The sequence below is a fragment of the Rhinolophus sinicus genome, chromosome 15, assembly GCF_057876585.1.
Source record: "Rhinolophus sinicus isolate RSI-liver-muscle chromosome 15, RSI-T2T, whole genome shotgun sequence".
NCBI lineage: Eukaryota > Metazoa > Chordata > Mammalia > Chiroptera > Rhinolophidae > Rhinolophus > Rhinolophus sinicus.
In genome coordinates this window covers 119813493-119827054 of record NC_142515.1, presented here as the reverse complement: position 1 = coordinate 119827054, position 13562 = coordinate 119813493, and the positions used below count along the sequence as shown (strand labels likewise).

General features: G+C 39.9%; 1 protein-coding gene across 3 annotated transcripts in view; it reads right to left on the bottom strand.

Annotated features, from left to right (window-relative positions):
- SLC7A11 (solute carrier family 7 member 11) overlaps nt 1-13562 on the bottom strand; it is a 386915-nt gene that overhangs the window by 283276 nt on the left and 90077 nt on the right. Inside the window, exons 2-3 of one of the 3 annotated variants that reach the window (XR_016019081.1) lie at nt 2876-2933; nt 1187-1309 (exon numbers count right to left, since the gene is read on the bottom strand). The gene's annotated coding sequence lies outside the window, so the exon portion shown is untranslated. Of the gene's footprint in view, nt 1-1186; nt 1310-2875; nt 2934-4407; nt 4426-13562 lie in introns of those variants that run through there. The other 2 variants (XR_016019082.1, XR_016019080.1) reach the window with 2 other exon arrangements.

The following is a 13562-nucleotide window of genomic DNA, read 5'->3' as shown; positions in this document are numbered from 1 at the left end:
CCTGAAATCTATGTAATTTTACTAACAATTGTCACCCCAATAGACTTTAATTTTAAAAAAAGAAATTACAATAGTAATATGGTATGTACTGTAGTTAATTTTATGCAGTTATGATTTAATACTGCATCTTTATATTTATTAACATTACTCTCAACTGCAAATGGCACCATGTGTGGTCTGTGTTTGTGTGCATAATTTCGATAAATTTTAACTTTTTATAAAAAAAAGTTTGAATACGTTTTTGATGGTTAGCCCTAAATACAGAGGACTAGCATATTCCACCCATATCCCACCCCCGGAGCGATTAAATAGGAAGCTGGCAGTGAGTTATGATTCTTGTGTTCCGCCTTTCTAAAGTAGTCGATGCTCTGCCTGAGTAAGGCATTAAGACATGCGTCAGTCCTCATTAGAGAAGGTGTTCAACAACTGTCAGGCCCTGGATGATCACAGACCCCAGTTTCTTTTGTGACGCTCTCCCCACTTTCTGCTCGGCGGGAACTGCCTCACACCACCTGTTCCCGCAGCAACGCAGGCCGAGTGTGCGAGGGGCGGGTCTGCTGTGCATCTGAGCTTAATGATCACCCTGCGGCTTTGCTCTTCAGTTTACACATTCTAGTATTTCCCCACTGCATTATCACCCGGCAGTAGGGAAGGAAAGAAGTGCACTGCGGCTCAAACTGACACGTGGACTTTCTCCTTGACACGTGGGAGCGCACATGTGCGTGTTTCATCAACAGCGTTGTGGCAGTGCTTCCAACCACGTTGGAAAAGGAAGAACCAAAGGTAAAGACATTTCTTGAATCAAAACCATCTCGCCAAAGCTGCGCTGTGGGAGGAATGTCCTTATGGGGTGCAAAATGATGTCAGTGTGGGCTGTTTGCACAGGACAGGCATTACTGCGGCACTGTTTTAACCTGATGTCTAGCAATGTGCAGATCGGCATACAAATACACATTAAGAACCTTCATCTACATTCCTTAAATACTGCCTTTACTAGGAGAGCACAGGTCTTGATGTGGTTAGGAGCCCATAATTTTGGCCCAGCCAGGCTGCTCTTTATGTGGAGAAAATGAAAGTCCTTTGCAGATGAATAGGTCTGTGTGTCTTTCTTCATGCATTTTGCCAGGGTGCAGCCCTGCTGATTCTTGCACTGTAGCAATTTAAGGAGAGCAAGTATCAGCCTCACCTGCGAGACATGACTCATGATGCCTTCTTCCCCAGATTGCCCCATTTCCTCCATCTTCCATAGCCCCTCCAGTGTACTACGTCAACACACATCTGTTCAGATGCTTCTGAGAAAAAGTCCACGCTGGGCGTCCAGGAAACATAAAAACATATGAAGGGGTCACACGTGTTGTCCAACAAATCAGCAAGTTTTTTCCTGGGACATTTTCTTCCTTAAGCAAATGCAATGCAAAAACAACAACAACAACAAAAAACCAAAAAACCAAACCGTTTCCCCAACATGCATCCATCCCTTGGTTCATGCCCATCTTCAGGAGAGCACAGCTGCCCTGTGTGGCTCCCCCTGCTTGGTTCCCCTAATGAGGCCCTGCTAATCGCCCATTCCTCCAAGTGGCTCATTTTTTACTACATCTGGGGCTTACTGCTATGTGGCTTTGGGGTTAGGATTCTTTTTTAAAAGCCATGTCCAAAGGCAATCCATTGATCAGAGAGTAATATCCTGACTTCTTTCATCATTTCCCAGTCAGACTTGGGCTGCAGGTGGAATCCTGTAGTTTCTTTGTTTAACATTAAAAATAATTTCATTTTCCTGCCAGAAGCTGGTCTTACTGATCAGGTTGCTGTTTTAGAAGGCTGGAGAATCGTGGCTTTGCCCTCACATTTAGTAGTGAGAGATGGCAGATAATCCTAATTAAGAAAGAAACACGGATGGGGAGAAAGACTGTAATAGAGAACAAGAAGCATAACAACTCCACTGTAGTCGCTATTTCCATAATCCGAAAGAGAAAAGGGAAACCTTCAAAGCAGCAGGAACTGCTTTCAAGAGCAGTCTTACTCTAAAGCACAGACGCAGCTACATTTATTCAAATCTTCTTTCTGCAGCTCAGTTGAGAATTTCAGTTTAATCTAGTGCTGCAAAACCTCTAGTTCAGTAGAAAACACCACAGATTCTGAAGGGAAAATTATTTGTATTCAAGAAGTAAAAATGATATATTTTACTATTGCATTAGGTAAATTTGAATTACAAAGACTGAAAGATACTTTTTCCTAGGCATTCTTTTTTCTTGTCTTTCCTTCAAATCATCAGTTAAAAATCTTCAAGTGGAGAATTCAGAGTTGATAAAGGAAATGTCAATGACTGCAGTGCTATATGACCTGCTACAGTTGACAGCCAGCCTCTTGACCTGGGTGTCTACTAGTTGAGCACTTGTTAATTATAGCACTGGGTAATGACACTGAACAGTACCCAGGGTAGCAGAATATGAAAGCTAAATCTAACCACAGCACAGACAAAATCCAGGGACATCAACAACTCATAAACTCATTTGTTTATATGGCTCCCATAACAGATAAAGATGTCCTATGCACATGCAATCAAAGATAGGAAGTAGATTTATCTCTAGAATTTGATATGAAGGGCATGGGTTTTAGGGTCAGACCAACCTCACTCCATGTAAACACAGAGAGACAACACTGCCTGCTGGATATTTCATAGTGGTCACAACTATGTTCACAACTGAGTTGGCATCGTATAGCCAACTCAGTAACCCCGAAATGGAGGCAACTGTGGAAAAGATCTTAGCCAAAGAAATACTGAACACCAAGCATCTCCCATTCAACACTGAAATTTTACAGAAATACTCTTCAAAATTCAGAATTGAAAGGACTCTTGTACAGCCTAAGGACTTACCCAGAGCAGTGTCAAAGGTCCTACATCTGAATGGAGAGGTAAATTCATGTTGATTTGTCTAGAAAGGAATAAAAAAGAATTTCAATTTGAGTTCCTATCATGCAGCAGACATTTTATATACAGCTCATTTCCTTCTCAGTGCAGGGCAGATATTATTATCTCCATTTCACAGGGGGAAAAAATTGAAGCTAAGATCATGGTATTAATATCCACATTATTTTTATTACTACTATAGTTAATATTTGGGGGAACAATATGTCAGTTACTGTACTAAGTGCTTTAAGTGAATTCTCATAGGAAAGGCCCTAGGAAGGTCAGATATTTTTATCCTCATTTTATACATGAAGAAATTAGGGCTCACAGAGTTGAAATAACTGGCCCAAGATCACACAGCAAGACGATCAGATCATGATTAAAGCCTCTGTAACTTCCAGTAGGCCACAACCACCTCATGAAGTAGACACGATACACTTGACTTGCTATAAATCTTAACACTTTATAAGTTACTTGTTATGAGAAACATAGTTGGTCTTTCCAAATGACTGCTATCAACTGCAATATTTGAAAGCTTTTAGTAATCACTGGGAAAATACAGATAATATGTAGAGCATGAATTCTAGTGTCAGATATCTGAAGTGTAGTCAGTGGTATATTAGGAGGTAGCACTGCAGTTGTTAGTAGCAAGTTAGAGATGCTTACCTACGTCAGTATAACAAATAAGGAGCTTTATGCATGTAACTTCTCTGAACTTCTTACCAAGAAATCTCATAGTGATATAAAAACTATTTGGGGCACCAATAAATAAATATAATAAATTTCTATACTTGTTTCTCTGTGTCATTTAACCTTCCTTTTATGAAAAGCACAAGTAATTATTGACTTAATTATTAAAAGTTGTTTTCAAAGAGTGGGGCCTCTTGAAGATTCTGTGTCAGCCAAGATCACATTTCTTTTTTTTATTATTATTACCATACAAAAATTATGAAATACCTTAAAATCTATAAGTAGATAAACAAACCAAAAAAATCCTATGATGAAGTTTGGAAATATTCTCATATTGTCCTAAAATACCCACAGGATTTCAAAGTGATTTTGCCCAACGTGTTTTGGAATGTGGGTTTTGGAGTTTCTGGAGCTCTACTTAGTGACTGTGTGATGGGCCAGGGACAATTAGGGCTCATCCATATCAGTGTGCCCCTCTCTATTTCCCAGCATGCCTCACCACTAAGCCATACGCTTGAGGTCAGACAATGGAATATGGGCAGAAGTGATGTAAGGGCAGGCTCCTAAAATATGCCAAGTAATTTTCCAAATCCCTAGTCTGTGCATCTGGAACTAAAAGTCTCAAAGATGGTGACATCACGTGACGTCCCTCAGTAATCACCAGGATAAAGTCACCCAGTGTAGAATCTCTGCATCTGTATGTATGAGTGAGAATTAACCTTGGTTGGGCTATTTCACAAAGAAGTATGTTAATAGCAGCAGCCTGCTTTATTTATAATGAGCTAGGCTCTGGAAAATTAAGATATTACCATCTACTTCATCAAGTCCCTGTGAGGATGTGTTGCCACGCAGCAGCCTACCCGTCTGTCTCCTCGTACCTGCCCCGAAGCAAGGAGAGTCTGTGAGACAGATCCTTTCAGGGACTTTGCTTCACCTTTGTGCTTGCACCTTATGTCTCCCTGTTTGGCCCCAGAAAAAGATGGCTGGTCAGCCAATGACGAGTAAGAGTCCCCACGGAGGGAACAACCCAAGCCAGGCGGAGCCACATGGGGACCAACAGGAGAACCCACGGGGTTGATAGAGGTGGGCACAGCCCCCCACCTTCCCCTGGCTAAGGAGAGCTTCTGCCTCTGTGGCTGCATTCCTCCCCACAACCTGCAGGGGAAGAGATTCAATGATGTGCTCTCCATCTATTCATATGCATAAAGGTTTTGTCCCTTGGGGAAGTACATACATCCTGAGACTTACGTTCAGCTGCCTGCAGGCAAGGTGATTGGCTTGAATTGGTTTCCTATTATAATGTATGGGATTCACAGATCTTGAGATTGACAAGCTTTATCTCCTTTACTTCCCCACCTAACTAATAAAAGCCATGTGTTGGCCCGATTAGGAGCTCAGTCCTTGAGGCTGGAGTCCCTTGGCCCGCTTCACTCTATTCTTGGCTACTGTCTTTCTTAACCCTGTGCCACCCTCCTGGCTCCCCACAACCCACGTCACATGGGACGCAACAAGGATGGAATGAGATAATAAGCTATAGGTGCATAGCAACTATCTGTCCTTCTTTGCATGATTTTGAATCTGTAGCCTATAAAATGTTTCTTTTGTCTTTCAGCTAAAGAATATAGAAAACTAAATATGTGCTTTATGACACATGCTTATAGAAAGAAATACACATGCATTTATATACTGTATACACATAAAGACATATCTCACCCAGTCCATACAGTCCTCTACCATTAAAGTATAGAAAGTCAGTCATCTTTAGGATGGCCGTATGGTGGTTACAAGATATAGGAAAAGAAGGTACTAAAACATGAATTTTAGGACAGTCTTTTCGTGTGTGTGCCAGACTCCACACCAGCAACAGAATAGAAGATTATGATTCACATAGAAACACAGAATTCATGTGATTCTACATAAATCAATTTACATATGATTTACATAGAATCACAGAATGATAAACCCGCAGAGTAAACTTACTGTAGCTCTTTATATTGAAAGCCCAGGACTAGATTTCAGATCTGTGTTCCAAAAAGATGGCTCCAAATAGAAAGCTGTTGTGACTGTGCCTTTTAGAAGCCCCTCCATACCCAACTGGATGCCAAAGAGCTCTTTCTAACAGTGGTGGTTCCTGTGTCGGGAGGTAGGGGATAGGGGATCAAAATTTTAGAGAGATCCTAATACTTTTTCACTAGACGTTAGAAGGACAACTGGAATAAATAGCATGGTTAAAATCAGTTGTGGCTATAGAAAGAATGGAACTGCTCAAGTCTAGTGCATTAAATGCTTACGCTATATAGATATTCAAGTGAGAGCGCTAAATTCAGAGTCAAGGTCTGTCCTAGCACTTAACCTCTTTATGGTCCTGAAGGAACTGAGTCAGGGATCCCAGGCAGGCTAGAATTTAAATTCCAGCTGCCGTGCATTATTTACAATAACTAAGATACAGGAACAACCAAAGTGTCCATCAACAGCTGAATGGATAAAAAGAATGTGATATGTACAATGAAATAATAATTAGCTATAAAAAAGAAGGAAATCCTGCCATTTGCAGCAACAAGGATGAACACTGAGGGCATTATTCTCAGTTTAATAAGCCAGACAGAGAAAGACAAATATCCTCGGATCTCACTTACATGTGGAACCTGAAAAACAAAACAAAACAAAACTCAAAGAAACTAAGAAGAGATTAGTGGTTGCCAGGGGCAGTTGGTGGGGAATGCAGAAATGGTGAAGATAGTCAAAATGTACAAACTCAAAGTTATAAGTTATAAGATAAATAAGTTCTGGGGATTTAATGTAGAGCATGATGACTATAATTAACAATACTGTATTATATATATTTAAAAACTGCTAAGAGAGTGGATTTTAAAAGTTCTCACCACAAAAAAGAATTATATCTATGTGAGGTCATAGATGTGTTAACTAACCTACTGTAATCATTTTGAGATACACACACACACAATCACGTCATTGTACACCTTAAACTTATACAATGTTATATGTCAATTATATCTCAATAAAGTTTAAATTAATTCCAGCTGCCACCACTGGCTCATGTCTTAGATTCAAATGTCTTTATGAAATCTTATTATCCAGATCAGGCTGTTGTTCAAGACTTCATCATCTTATGCTTTATTACTACACGTTTCATGGCTTGACTTGCTAGCATGGCCCCTTTGGGTTTTCCAAATCTAACTCCTGAGGGTGGATGCAAGCTGAAAACATACCTGTGCCTCTGGCCTCTTGATACCCTGTTCTTTGAAACCTTTTTACTTCTTGTACCATAGTCTATCCCATCTGGTTCTACATAGGGGTTAAAGGAAGTGGAGATTCTAGGTCAAAACCAGATCATCACATGAGAAGATGCAAAGCTGGAGACAAGTAACACGGGAACGCAGCAGAAGCTCTCTCATGGGGACAAGAGCCTATCGTAATAGATCCCAAAGGTGATGTCCAGTGAGAGAAACAAGATCGGAAAGCAGAGGGCATCGTCAAGCACTCTGGGGCTTAAGGGTGGAGCTTTGGGGCCAAACCACACTTTCTGTCCAATAGGAACTCTTCAATTGGCTTTGACTTTGCCTGCCAAATTCTTAAAATCATTCTATCCTAATACAAATATATATACCAATACTTTGAAAAAATATTTGAATGTATCACATGCCTTTCTAGTTTTTTAAGTGGTTATTCTCTGTGTTTATTCTATACTTGCCTTTGCCAGTGAGATTTTTTGATTTCCTGTATTTTCTTATTTCTGGTTATGGCCTTTGTTTTCTGCATAAAGAAGACTATTTAATATTTCTTATAAAGCTTGTTTAGTGGTGGTGAACTTTCTTTTTGCTTGTCTGGGAAACTCTTTATTTCTCCTTTGATTTTGAATAATAACCTTTCCCAGTACAGGATTCTAGTTTGTAATGCCTTTTCTTTCAGCACTTTAAGTATTTCCTGACACTCCCTTCTGGGCTGCTGCTGAGAAATCAACTGAGAGCCTTATGGGGTTTCCCTTGTATGTGACTTAATTTCCTTCTTTTGGCCTTCTTTTTTCCTTCTTTTTTGCCTTTTTGTCTTATCCTTAACTTTTGCCACTTTAATTACAATGTGTCTTGGTATGGGCTTCTTTGGGTTCACCTTGTTTGGTGTTCTCTGTGTTTCCTGGACCTAGATATCTGTTTCCATCCCCAGGTTAGGAAAGTTTTCAGCATTATTTCTTCAAACATGTTTTCTGCCCCTTTCTGCCTCTCTCTTCTCCCTCTGGGACCCCTATAACAAAGATGTTAGAGTGTTTGATTTGTTCCTCTGTAGTGAATTAATATACCAGGTGTATTCCCTATGAACAATTAGGTCCATCAAATTATTTCAATAAAAACATGAAGGAAAAGTACACTTTGTGATGCAGTCTTTTTTCAATCCTGCTTATCTAATCACCATTCAACTGAAACATTTCTCAAGTAATTAATAATTTAATTACAAAATGTGAACGATTTTGACTGGGAGACTTAAAAATCAATGTGAAGCCACTACATCTGTTATGTAACTTCACAATGGGGGAAGAGGAGGGAGGGAGGGAGGGAAGAAGCAAAACTGTGGAAGTTGTGTCTTTGGGGGAATGAGAATATTATTTGTATTTACATAAGGTGCAAGATGTATTGCCAAATAGAGATAAAAGCAAAGGCAATTTTGATTCTCTTTTAAGGTCATACACAGTCTAACATCAGGTTTATATTGTGGATTACCCCTTCCCCCCATCCCCAGAAGATAGGTCCCACCTGGAAGAATACATTAGTCACTGTGCCACTGCCAGATGTTCCTAGAGGTTACCAGAAAAGAGCACGGGGGCCCCAAACAAAGGCTACGTCCTATTCTTTGTAGGACTAGGGGTGATGAGAAGATTGTTCTTCCACAATGTGACAGACAGACAGACTAGGGAGCCAAGAATCTGGCCTCTGGGTTCTCCTTAGTTATATAACACCACCATCTAAAAAGACAAAAATGTAAAGTGGGTCAAGAAGAAATGCGTGCGTTACATAAGTAAAAGAAATTAAAACGTGATTCAGGCACAAAGCAAGCTAGAGATACCCTATTAGAAAATTCCAGAATTTTGCACCCTAGATTATGCCCTGAAGCCAAAAAGATATAAAAGCTCTCTCTCTGAAAATAATACTGGAAGCTGTAATTTGATTAGGTTGAGGTACCATGGTCATAAATTGCATGTGAAAAAGCAAATATTTAAAACATTTGAAAATTGTTTGTTGTATTTCTTAAAATTGAGCCATATGATATAAATCTCAAAATTCAGGTAATTGCAATCTCTGTGGCAAGTCTGTTTGTATCGCAAAGCCTACATTTGGGCATCTGCAGAGAACTAAGGAGTAATCTGCCACAGCTGGGCAACTGAATAATGGAAGAAGATCTGATACATAGAACCCTACAAGTCATTTTCAACTAACAGAGCTCAGGATATTTTTCTTTGAGAATGAAAGTATAGAGTTCTGGGTTATGATTGTATTCCTACCACAGGAAAGAAGCTCACAAATGCTTATGTTGTGATAGAAGCAGGTCCTAAAATAGATAGTCCAAATAGTGGCATTTCACCTCCACTAAACAATGTAATTTTTAACCAACTTTTAAATACTGTTAAGCAAAATTCACCTCAAGTCATATACACAGTGACTCCTGGGAGAGAGTTGTTAATTCAAATATGTGCTTTGCTATAAGTAAATATCCTGAAATACATCAACTTCCTGTTCACATCATCTGCCCCTCCCAAATACTGAAACCCAAGTTATTTCATGGCATATTCAAAAGAACACTGTTTTCTGCCTATGTGTATATCATTGTATAGAGACTCTGTTGTGAAACTCAGTCCTGGGAAACTTCCATAGCCCAAGCTCTAGATCTAGAAGATTTGTAGCCCCTTTATTAATTTGAGAGTAGTTGTTTTGGTCCTGGGTTTTCTTGGGTAAATTGACTTTCCACCAAGTATTATCGAGAGGGTTTGATTTCTGGCTCTTGCCTTAATGAGTAAAAAGTACATTTCCAAGTAGCTGGTTGTGCACCACATCTAGGTATGCCGCTGAAGTAACCTTTGCACAACCTGAGCTGGTAGATATTACGCAAATCCTTCTCGACTCTGCGAGAAATCAGGAAAGGAAAAATGACAGTATCACTAAGGACTCCTACGGAACTTCTAGATTTTTGTTGGCCATTTCGCAAACAACACATCATAAGTGAGGACTCTCTGCTCTACATAAATGGATCTTGAACGTGTTTAGATGCACAAGCAGGAAATACAGCTCCTGACAAAGCCCTCATCCCAGGTCGGCATCTATCCAGAAGGTGAGCCTCTCTGCCTAAGAACACAGCTCAGCAGGGACTCACAGGAGGAAGTGAGACAAGAGGATGGAAAAGTCACCCACCCATGTCAGCCAAAATAAGAGTCAGCAAGATGGCAGGTGCCATAGGGAAACAGATTGCAATTTGTTCCCTTTTTCATCCCACTATTTAAATTTTGCTTATTGTTATACAGTAATATCCCTAACTCCATATAAGGCATAAGTGTTTTATCAACAACACCATTACTAATACACTAGAATCAGTTCATGTAAAACTAGTCTGTGAGCTGAGCTTCTGTCGAGACGGTGACCCCTGTGAGGGAGGGACAGGCATTTTGTATGTACAGAACGTAGCATGGTGTTTAGCAGACAGTGGGTACTGGAGGAGTGTTGATTCATTTGATATTTTTAAATGTCTAGTGTCTGTTTTCCCCATCATGAACATTTCCTAGTCCCTGGAAACTTTGAATAATGAGGTCTAAAACAAATATTTACTCTTATACCCAGTGCCACAAGATGGATTATACTGTAGCTTAGTTCTTCAGCACCTTTCATTTTACTTGTTAAATGGATGTGAGTAAACACCACAAAGAAAGACACATGGTACAATTTTAGACATATTTAAAAATGTGGAAAACCTCATTAGCCTGAGACAATTTACCATAGTTTGGGAACAACAGGATATACTGGGAAAGTCTGTTAGGCTCATTGTGTTCATTGTGGGTAATCAATAAATCCGTTAGGTGCCTGGCTGCTAAAGGAATAATGGAGGTTTGGGTACTCCGAAGCCTAATTAATAAAGAAAACGAATTTGTGATCAGCATGGGGAAAATGCCAGTACTATGAAGTCCTGGATAGCTGTAATTGTGTCCAGGCTCCCATTTCTTTAGTTCCTTTGGGCAGAAGTAAAGCAAATGTGCAAAAGATTCAGTAATGTGATTCTTAGAGCATGATTTTCTTGATTTCCCACCCCCTTCTTTCAGCTCCAAAAAGAAATCTTGCAAAGATGCAAGATTCCAACTTCACCTGCATGCATTACCTATCCTTTGCCTGTTTCTCTCTCTGAGAATGTGAGGGCAGCTGACAATTTAGATCAATTCCTATCCAGCTATGCCAAGCTGAAAAAGCTCGGGAGGAGGTCGGTGAAGAGGAGAATCACAGTGCTTCCAGTTTCACTCAAGCAACAGATTGCAACAGCTCAATAGTCCAGAGTAAATGATCAGGATCCAAAGCTTGAAAATCCCCATTAGCAGAACACTTGTGGCGTTAGCAGAAAATGTGCTTTTTTTAGGGGTGACTGGGAGCAGGGCTGCTGTTAATGAGGCTCTGAAAAACCTCTGCTCCAGGGGATGCCACGAGCCCTGCAGCTCTTCTCTGCCATGAGGATGGCACCTCATATACTCTCAGTCAAGGTGAAAACTGGAAAGGTGAAAAAACAGGACCAGTCTTGATTAGAACCTTCATGAAGTCTTGGAAGCGTTCAGGTAAGATGCCTGCAGCCTGGGGCAATGAAGCAGCTGCCAGCCCAGGTAAAGGGTAGGTGATGAGGCAGGATAGAAATGTGGTTATTCTTATCACTGAACTTAATAATTAGAGAACCCGAGTCAGTTAATGCTTGATCTGTTTGCAAATTTCCATGATGTCGGACAACTAAGTAGAGCCCATGGGATTAATATATTCTCTACTTTTAACAGACAGATTTAAAAAGCATAGTTACTCAATGACCAAAGAGAAAACTTCCAAAAACTCTCTCTTAGGCAGTGGAGCCCTGAAGAGCCTTGCAGGTCTTGACGAGGAATTCCATGAACACAGGTGGTCAAAAATCCATTCAATTTAGACAGCCCTTCAGACAGTGAAAGCCTCAAGACAGTGGGCAAGTGGTCCAGAGCGTGGCTTTGGAGTTACACTGAAAAACTTGGAATCCTAGCTCCTTTCTACACAATAGTAATTACGCATTGATTCTGTGTAGGTTATTTAACCTCTCAGTCTCTCAACTTTCCTATCTATAAAGTGGGAATGATAACAATGGCCCTACCTCACAGCTGATGTACTTGGAAGAGTATATGAGCTTGCACGCAGAGAGTAAGTGCTTAATAAGCATTAGCTATAATATCTAAATCTGCATTTCACCACTATGGGAGGAGAAAAACTGAAAGGAATGGTGGCTAGATTCTTTGGTCTTGTTGGAGGATGAGAAAGCACATTTGAAAATGGTTTTTAAAAAGGAGAAAACAAAAACCCTTAGGAGCATGAAAAGTAAAAAAGACCAAAGGCTGTTATGGTTACAGATTATATGCAAGAAGAAGAAGGTCCTTGAACTATGGTGATACAGCTAAATGTGTTTTTTATGAACATCTGAAAATTTCTGTGATTGAATCAGCCATCCATTAAATTTTAAATTAAGAAAAGTCTTTTAGAGAAGATAGTCATCTAGACAACTAAAATGGGGACTAAAAAAACTCCTATTAATTTGATTTTAACATCATTGCTAAAATAAAACTTTAGAGGCAAGAAGACTAGTCTATGCACATCAAATTTTATATAAAAAATTAAGCTTAGATTAGGTACTCTTAATAAATCTAGCTAGCTGTCCATATAAAACATACTATTGCTTTCATACATAAGCACGTCTAAATAGCTATTCCAAAAGAAACAGTATGAAGAACAATGTTTGCTTTTAAAATATGCCCCAAGGTAGCAATAATGTTATTAGTTCCATTTGAGACTTATTTACATATTCATCATATGACTGATGCAAATAGGTCGATTTCCACACTACCATATGAGGATTTGCACAAACTGAAAGTATTATGGAATTTGAAGCATTGCAAATCACTGACTGCCAACCCTAATTTTTAGGTTTTAAAACTGAGGCCCACAGCAAAGAACCAACTTGTCTAACATTATAAATTTAAAAATTCACGTGTTTGTCTCACACATAAAGAACTTGCTCTTACTCGGGGAAAACAATATGACACAGAACGGCCAGTGCCTTAGTTTCCTAGGGCTGCCATAACCAGTGATCACAAACTGGGTGGCTTAACATAACAGAAGTGTATTTCTTTCCATGGCTCTGGAGCCAGGAGTCAAAATGAAGGGGAACACAGGGCTGCACTCCCTCTGGAGACTCTAGTTGAGCCTGCATTTCTTGTGTCTTCTGGCTTCTGGTCAGCAACCCTTGTTTTCTGGCCTCCTCTCTCTTTGCCTCCTCTTTACCTCACCTTCTCTGTGGGGGTCTAACTTCAAACTTCCTCATTTAGAGCATGCCCAGATAATCCTGGATACATCCTCCTCTCAAAACCCTTAATTGAGTCACATCTTTTGCCATATAAGGTAATACTTACAGGCACTAGAGATGATTATAGACACATCTTATTGGGGAAGGCGGGGAGGGAGGTTGCAGAGCAGAACACCATTTAGCCCACTGTAGCCAGACAATGTTAATGAGTCTGTGGATACAGCTGAAATAGAAATCCCATCTCTGATGAGCTTCAGATGATAACAGTTTAAGAAATTATTGTCCTTTACCATTTGCCCTGCAACCCCCTCCTCTTAATTAACTGGAATGTTGTAGAACTCCAGAATTCTCTCATTAGCAGACTATTTTTATCTAGATCTCAGGGTTCTAGTAA